This window comes from Lutra lutra, chromosome 8, assembly GCF_902655055.1.
Source record: "Lutra lutra chromosome 8, mLutLut1.2, whole genome shotgun sequence".
Taxonomy (NCBI): Eukaryota; Metazoa; Chordata; class Mammalia; order Carnivora; family Mustelidae; genus Lutra; species Lutra lutra.
The window spans coordinates 4,229,533-4,238,533 of record NC_062285.1 but is presented as its reverse complement, the minus strand read 5'-3'; the positions used below and the strand labels follow the sequence as shown (position 1 = coordinate 4,238,533).

General features: G+C 41.9%; 1 long non-coding RNA gene across 1 annotated transcript; it reads left to right on the top strand.

The window, feature by feature from the left end:
* Window positions 1-311: 311 nt before the first annotated feature.
* Window positions 312-7,944, top strand: LOC125107535 (uncharacterized). The gene is made up of 4 exons (XR_007129584.1): window positions 312-479; window positions 1,610-1,758; window positions 3,647-4,043; window positions 7,279-7,944. It is a non-coding gene; the product is annotated as an uncharacterized LOC125107535 (long non-coding RNA).
* The last annotated feature ends 1,057 nt before the right edge of the window (window positions 7,945-9,001 follow it).

The following is a 9,001-nucleotide window of genomic DNA, read 5'->3' as shown; positions in this document are numbered from 1 at the left end:
TGTGCTTCCACCTTATTTAAGATTGTTTCCTATCAATATTCATGAGTGAAATTGTTTTGTTTTTTAGTAAAACTGTTTGAAGTTTTCGGATCAGTGTTTCACCTGATTTAGGAAAACAATTCAGGTAGTTAAAGATTTCCATGTTAACAGCTTACGTGTACCTTTAAGGGGACTGGGACCCCTAACACTGGGCAGATAAGTTTCAACTCCATTTTTCTTCCTCTTTGGGTTCCCCAGTGAGGCTTACCAGGAAGGGCTCCCGGAGCTGTGGTGGTCGCTAGGCTCTCACATTACGCCCAAGCACACAACAATGTCGTGGCAGTCTGGAGGCTGGTCATTCTCGGGACTTAGCTCAAACTTCTCCTCCTGGGGTGGGGGACCTTCCACTCTCTGCAGGTGGTAGCCGGCCACGAAAGGATGGGCAGCCCCTTGCAGCGACCGCCCCCAGCCACGCAATTTGGGATTTGCTGTTTCAGCTGGTGGGTTCTGTTTCCAAACTGTTTATTAACATGAATTATGAACTTTCATGGAATTTCTTCTATCAAACTATAGAAATATTTGTCCCCCCCTCAAAAAAATTAAAATTTAAAACAATTTTTGTTCTTTTCTCTGACCTCCAAAACTTAGGTTGAGGTGTGTTTGGGGTGAGTTGGGAGGTGAAGGAAGGGAATAGGTTTCACAGGAACAATGACCTTCAGGGAAGTGTATTACTCTTTGTGACTACATTTTTTTTTTTTTTTAACTGTCACAGTGACGCCAACATGCATTCCTAATGTCTAAATTTATGGAGTGTTACTGGATACCTACAGGGTCACCGTGGGAGAAATTAAATCTTGAATTTTATTTACTTACAAACTACCTTCTTTCTTATGGATTTTTTTTTTTTAAAACGCAATGTATTTAACACTAGAAATGTGTCCCTGAGCTGGACAGTAAAGGAAAATGTATGTGCAGGTTTTTAAATAATACTAAGTCGACTTGCACTTTTCTACTTATTTACATTTTCAAGTTGAAGGTTAAACAGAGTAACAAATTATATGCACAACGTGTGCCCGGGACAGTTACCTTTAGGTCATTTATAATTAGCATATATTTGAAATCTTCAGAGAGTATGTTCTCTATGATTCAGGGCCTGGATGATGATGATTATTTTTTTTTAATCACCAGCTTAAAAAAGGCTAAAAGAGAAAGGAGTAACAATCATAAGCTTAACACTGCAGATATGTTAGGAATTTGGTTGTTAATCTAATAAAACCCTTGAATTGTGGAGGTCAATTCTCCTATTGCTTTTCATATAAAATGGTGTCAAAACAAGAGGGTAGTACGGTCTTCAAAATGCATTCGCCAGGCATCCTGCATCAGAGTGGAAACATTCGTGTTCCCGAGACCATTAAAGAAAAGGAAGCTGTCAGCTTCCATGTGTTCGAGTATGAACCTGCCTGCAGTCACTGTGTATCCCGTAAACGCCGAGACGGCAAGTGTCAGGCTTCACATCGCCGTGATGATGGGAGGGAGGGAAGGAGATTCACGCTGGAAAATGCAAATAAGGAATTTCTTACTGCTTTCTAACATGACACAGGCTCATTTTTTTTCTTCTTTAAATTTAAAGTTTTCTGAACATGGAGGAGAAAACCACGGATTGGGGAGAACAGTTACAATGCCTGCTGGCTTGCTACAGTTAAATGTTGAGAGGATAAGGATTCTGGACAACTGTGACACATATATCTGAGAGAGAAAGCAGATGAGGACGTTGTTTATGTAAGTGACTTAGCAAAAGCAGAAGAAAAAAGGGGAGAAAAAAATGACTGCCTATTTTGGAGTCAATAGAAAGACTACTAAATGCCCTATAACCCATAATTTTTGCATCTTTCCTTATAATAATAAAATTTTTAAAAGCTCATACCCAGACTGAGAACTCTGAAGAGCTATAAGATCATCTGAGATTAGCACAGCAAAAATTAGCAAAAATTATCCAAAATATTTTTTTTAAGATTTTTTAATTTATTTATTTGACAGAGAGAGATCACAAGCAGGCAGAGAGGCAGGCAGAGAGACAGGAGGAAGCAGGCTCCCTGCTGAGCAGAGAGCCCAATGCGGGACTCGATCCCAGGACTCCGAGATCATGACCTGAGCCGAAGGCAGCGGCTTAACCCACTGAGCCACCCAGGCGCCCCTCCAAAATATTTTTGTAAGTGCTCAGTTCATCAGTTAATCAAATTAACCTGACCTTGAAGGACTGAACAAAGCTCTGCTTCAGAGGATGGACGGGGCGCCTCCTCTCCCGCCCAGACACCAGGGTACGCTGTGTGCTAATTGGCCATGGAGTGTCTTTTTTCTTTTTTTCCTCTTTTCTCCTCCTCCTCCGTCTTCCTCTTCCTCTCCTTCTTCCTCTTCTCTTTCTCCTCCTCCTTCTCCTTCTTCTCCTTCTTCTTCTTCCTCTTCTTTTCTTTTTAGTGGGGGACTAGAGGGAGAAGGATAGAGAGAATCTGAAGCAGGCCCCACACTCTGTGAGAAGCCCGAAGTAGGACTCAATCCCAGGACCCTCAGATCGTGACCTGAACCAAAATCAGGAGTCGGATGCTTAACTCAAGGAGCCATCCAGGCGCCCCGGCCAGGGAACCTCTGATGACCCTTCTAGGAGAGAAGCATTGTCCTCTTCTTTGCACTGGCCACAGTAATTTATCTCTTTCTTATGCCAGAGATCATAACCTATATGTTTTGGTTATGTTATGACTCCAGATTTTATTTATTTATTTATGTATTTATTTAATTTTTTTAAAAAGATTTTATTTATTTATTTGACAGAGAGAGAGAGAGAGAGATCACAAGTAGGCAGAGAGACAGGCAGAGAGAGAGAGGAAGCAGGCTCCCTGCTGAGCAGAGAGGCCCGATGCGGGACTCGATCCCAGAACCCTGAGATCATGACCTGAGCCGAAGGCAGAGGCTTAACCCACTGAGCCACCCAGGCACCCATGACTCCAGATTTTAAAAAAAATTTATTTTAATTTCAGTATAGTTAACATACATTGTTATATTTTTTCTCAGTGTACAGTAGAGTGACTGAACAATTCAATATATTACTCAGTGTTCGTCAAGTTAACTGTACTCTTAATCCTCATTCCCTATTTCACCCATCCCCCACCCACGGACCAGCAGCGCGTTCTCTATAGTTAAGAGTCTGTTTCTTGGTTTGTCCCTTTTCTCCTTTGCTCATTTGTTTTGCTCCTTGAGTTCTACATACGAATGAAATCATATGGTGTTTGTCTTTCTCTGGCTGGCTTATCTCACTTAGCATTATACTCTGGAACTCCATCCATGTTGTTGCAAAAGGCAAGATTTCATTCTTTTTATGGTTGAGTAATATTTCATTGTGCATATGTGTATATATACACCTTCTTTATTCATTTATCAGTTGATGGACACTTTGGCTGTTTTCATAATTTGGCTATATTGTAAGTAATGCTGCAATGAACGTAGGGGCTCACGTTTCCCTTTGAATTAGTGTTTTTGTATTCTTTGGGTAAATACCCAGTGATGTGATTTCTGGATAATAGGGTAGTTCTATTTTTAACTTTTGGAAGAACCTCCATACTGTTTTCCCCATTTGTTAAAATGATCATATGGTTCTTATTTTTTCTTTTATTAGTGTGAAGTATCATATGGATTGGTTGAAGCGCCCTTGTATCCCAAGAATAAATTCCCTTGATTGTGGTGAATGACTTTTTAAAATGCACTGTTGGATTCAGTTTGCTGACTTAAGAATTTTAAACATGATTGGACTCAAAGTTATTTGTTCACATCGCCTCCTTGGTCCCCACCACAGCTTCTGTGAGAGACAGAGGACTTCTTTGCATGTTCTGAGCACCCGCTCTGGGCCAGATGGACTCTCAAAATTTTTGTTGTTGTCGTTTTTTGCTTTATTTTCTTAACTTTCATTGTCTCCTCTGACCCACAAAATGAACTTGCAGTATGAAGAACGCAAGGCTTGGCCATATCATGTTTCAGGCACACTGTATGAAGCTGTAGTACCGCACTGACGTCTGGTGAGTCTCACTTTCCAGCCTTGGGGGCGGTGGGGGCAGGTCTGACCTTTCAGTGCAGGTGTCAGGGACTTTGGCAGAGAAGAGCCACTACAGTTTCCTGTGAGTGAACACTGACCACCTTGTCACCTGCTTGGGGCTTCTTCCTAGCCAGAGCTTCCACCTTCTCATAAGCACTGGCTTGATAGCATTTCTTCCTCTTCCTCATTTCCTCATTTCTCTTCTCTCCATCCCTCCGTGTCCCCCTGTGACTGGAAGCACCTGGAGAATGGGGAGACAGCGATGAAATCTGGGTGCTGCCACTTCTCTCTCATTTTTTCCCTTTGGCTACTGTCTCCATGATCAGATCTGGCAATTCCCATAACTGTCCTGTTGGCACCTGGGACCCTGCTTTGCAGCCCTCAGCACGGATGTGATTTGTACCGATTTGTCTTTATGCTGATGGATGTCTCACTCACCACTGGACAGTGGCTCCCTGAGGCCCCGGCTACTATCTGTCTTGCTTTGATACTTTACCGAGTACAACCGTGCGGGGACCACGGGCTTGTTGAACATGATAAATACGGATCATCTGAAAATGAAGGTTGCAAGCAAAGCTACGCCTATTTTCACAATATTTTCTATTTTATTTTATTCAATTCTTTCCCTAATTTTCTAGTTAGCATTTCCAAAAATGTGTTCCATGATGAAGATGATTGCAGACATCCCTAACTTTTCCTAATTCCCCAGGGGTCCTTCCGGTGGCACACAATGATAATCCTGGACATTAGCTTGAGATAATGCTTTTACCAAGTTTCATTGATTTATTTTGTTCTTGGGAGTGGAAGCTGGATAATATCAATGACTCTTTGGCAACTACGAAGTGGCCATATGGGTTTTTTCTTCAACATATTAATATTGGATCTAAATACTGTAGTCTGAAATATCAAATCAATAACTTATTTCTGGAATGAGCCATAGCTGGCTGGTGTGTTATTCTTCTAATACACGTTTATGTAGGCTTTGTTTCGATGCTCTTGTGTTCAGTTGGTCCATTTTGTCTATAGTTTTCTTTTGCTCATGTAAGAGCACTTTCCAACCTCGGTTTTGGTATCAGTTAATTTGGTTTCACAAGAAAAATAATTAATGTAGCACAAGTTTCCCCCTGCGTTATGGAGGAGTTTCTAAAACCAGGGGGAATTTCCCTTTTCCTACAAGTTTGAGAACAAGTTGCCCATTAAGCTGTCTGTGGTGGTTATATTTATTTATTTAATTTAAAGCTTTTATCTATCTATCTATCTATCTATCTATCATCTATCTATCTATCTTAAATACAGAGCGAGAGTGAGAGTAAGAGAGAGAGAGAGAGAGAGCACAAATGGGGGGACTAGCACAGAGAGCTGGGGAAGCAGGCTCCCTGCTGTGACATGGGCCTCCATCCTAGGACCCTGAGATCATAACCTGAGCTGAAGGCAGGCACTTAACAGACTGAACCACCCAGGCAACCTGTGATGGTTCTATTTAAAAAGACAACTCTTCACCTTCTCTCAGGGTACTGGTCTGTTGACATGTCTCAAATCAATTGTAGCAAATGCTTTTTCCAGGAAGACCTAGGAAACCATTTACCTCATTGAGCTTTTTAAATTCATTGCACAGACTTGCATGGTGCATTCTGTTACTGTGCCTTATAGCTTTTAGTTTACCTGGTTCTGTTTCTTTTTCACTGTTATGTTTAATGTATAGCTCCTCTCTGCCCAATCTCTTAATGGCATACCAGCCTACCAGCTCTGCCCTACAGGTTGGATCAGGAGGATGTAATCACCCTGGAGCAGAGAAGAGGGTGGTGCACTCTAGAAAGATGGTTACTGGAGACTTCTTGGAGCAGACACCTGAAAGGCGGAGAGAAAGGAAGGTGGCTCAGGCAAAGGACACGAAGTGGGAAACAGAATGCCTGGGGTATAATGAGCCACTGGGAGAGGAGATGCTTCCATGAGACTGAGAAGGTAGCCAGCAAAACTCTCCAGGGCCAACTTTGTTCATGATAAGGGGTTTGCATGTCTTTCTTTCCTTCTAGGTATAGGTAGAAGCCATTGATAGGAGGATCTTGGCTAGTTGCTCTTCTGGAAGTGATTCTGAACCAAGGAGAGGAGATAGAAGGCTCTTGCAATCACTCAGGTAGGGGATTCTGAGAAGCTGGGCTAGGGTTCTTATAGTGGGGATGGGGAGAAAGGTCTCATTGTAGAAATATTTTAAAGATAAATCTTCAGCTTGATATTATGTGTGAGAATTAAGAAATACCCATCACATTTACTAAGATTCTGAAAGATGCAGCTATTTCAAAGTGGTAGTAAATCTTGGAGGCTCATCAGAACTCCTATAACAAAGTAGGGTCCAGAACTGGGCTTTCTAGTGCTTTTGAAATGGCAATGCTCCAGGTCCATCCTTTAAGGTTTCCTTTGAGACTGTCTTATAATTATCTTCTATTATTATCTTCCAGTTGCCACTTCTGTGATCCCACGGCGCTTTGTACTGTCATCTGCTGAAGCCACCTTGCTTTTCTTCTGCTTTTCATAAGCGTATGGAGTGCATGTCTGTTACAGATCATTTAAAATAGGGGAAGTGTTTACCAGACAAAATTTTCTAGAGAAAAGAAAGGCTCCAGGTAATTGCTCCAGGTAATTTAAAGAATATCCCTAAAGATCCATTGCTAATTTTCATTTTCATTTTGATCTAATTTATATAACTATAAAGACAAGATGTGGCACTAAGATTTTGTGTACACTAGACAAGGAGACATTGAAGAACAAATTTTGGAGAAAACAACAGAGAGCTCTTAACTTAGTGTTTTGCCAAGTAAGGATTTTAAAAACACAATGATAGCATTTTCTTTCTTTTTTTTTTTAATGATAGCATTTTCTTACACAGTTATTTAAAAAAAGGGATAATGTTGTAATACCTACAAAGGAGGAAAGGTATCATTTCTGAAAATGGTTTTGTCTTTTGAGTTCAAGAAATGTAAATTTATTAAGAAACTCACGATGGTGTTCTCATTTTGCCCATTTCTCTCTTGATCTGTGAGTACAGCGTCATAAGGCTGAACTAGACCAGGGGCAGAGATGTGGGTGCCAGAGGGATGGGAGCTGGGGAAAAAAAAATAAGGGATGGAGCCTTTCCTCCTTACTTGGAGCTGCCATTTAGCTAATCCTAAAGATGGTAACTATTTACTTTTTAATTCTTTTTATTGTTATTTTACTTACAGAGTATCACGAGACCAAATTTTATTATAAAGGATGGTAAACAGAGGTCTGGGTCTACTGATTTTTTATCTCTACAAATAATACTGAGATACCAGTAAATGTCCTGTGTCTTGGAAGAAGAAGAAAAGTTTCCCATGGGAGCCTGAGAAAAGAGAGCTGGTAATGTGAAGGAGAGGTATGTTAAAGCAGTGTCTATAGAAGAGAACAAAAGTAGGTCCCTCATCCTGGGCAAAAGCCAAGTGTGTGGTTTCAAGGGGAGTGAGCCCAGTAGAGAGAGGTCACTGCTTACCAATACGGTCCATGACTTGGAACATCTGGACATGAAGCATATTCAAGAGATGGTGAGGGGTCATGTGGTTCTCTATCATGTCCCATTTCATCTTCACAACATACTATAGACTGAAAGTCTGTGTCCCACCCAAATTCGTATCTTGAAACCTAACCCCCAGTGTGATGGTGTGAGGAGGTGAGGTCTTTGGGAGGTCATGCGGCTGGAGCCTTCAGGATGGGATTAGTGCTCTTATAAGACAGTCCCCAGAGAGTCTCATCTGCTGTCCTATCCTGTGGAGACATGACGAGAAGACATCAGGAGACACTGAATCTGCTGGACCCTGGATCTCGGACGTCTGATCTCCAGACCGTGAGGAATGAACTTCTGTTGCTTATAAGCCACCCAGTCTGTGGTGTTCTGTTAGAGCAGCCCAAATGAATTCTTTAAGAGAGTTATAATTATTCTCTAATCAAAAATAAATTTGGACTTTCCAACCAAGCTGAAGAGTATTTGTCAGAGATGCATCCCAAAGCTTCACATTGTTTCTAACATCAAGAGCACAGTGACACTGCCATCGAACTAGCCCCCTGTTTCTACTGTCCCCTGACAGTGAGAAGCCACCACCAGGCTCAGAACTGATGCTGAACCCCTCCTGCTTCCGACTCCTCATTTCCAATAAATGAACCTCTTTAGGACAACAAACTTCCAGGAAGCTTCTGATGCACAATGACCTCAAAAGCAGGCCATTTAAAAATGGTGTGGGGCTTTGAGACAGATCCTAACTGATGAACTCTACAGCCTAATCAGAGTTCCAGAATGCACAATCCTTGTGGTGTGTGGGATGTCAAAATGCCGGTCATGCTACCTGGTCCAGAGAATAACCTTATTAGCCAGTAAGGGTTTAAGCTGCACTAATAGTTCCCAAATGCCAGGCCTGACCGTCAGTGCCCATTTGTGCATTTACTCCCCCCGCCCCACCCCAATAATAACAAGGACGTTATGTGTTATTGGAATTATCTGCAGTTCACATATAGGAAAGCTGAGGCTCAGAGAAATTATTGATATCCAGGATTTCAATTGGAAAGTTGAAGAGTTCAAAGTCTTTTCAGTACCTCTGCTGGTTTCATCAAAACTGTGTATCACCCACTGTGGCAATTTCAAGAGTTTGCCCCATTGGACAAGGAATCTGTAAAGGTCCTTATCAATCTTTCCTACCATCTTCCCAGCCACACTTACACTCAGCTTCATCCCCTGGGCAGCCACATCCTACACAGTGACCTGGAGACAGCATTAGGTCTCAAACCTAGGCAAGTTTCTGCTGTTTCCTCCTACCCATTTTTTCCAAAGCCCTGTGCTGTACTCCTGTTCCATAAATTACCATCGTGCAGACCAACATCACATTTAGCAGGCGCTTAGCTTTGATCACAGATGTGCCGACACGATCAAATCTCTCA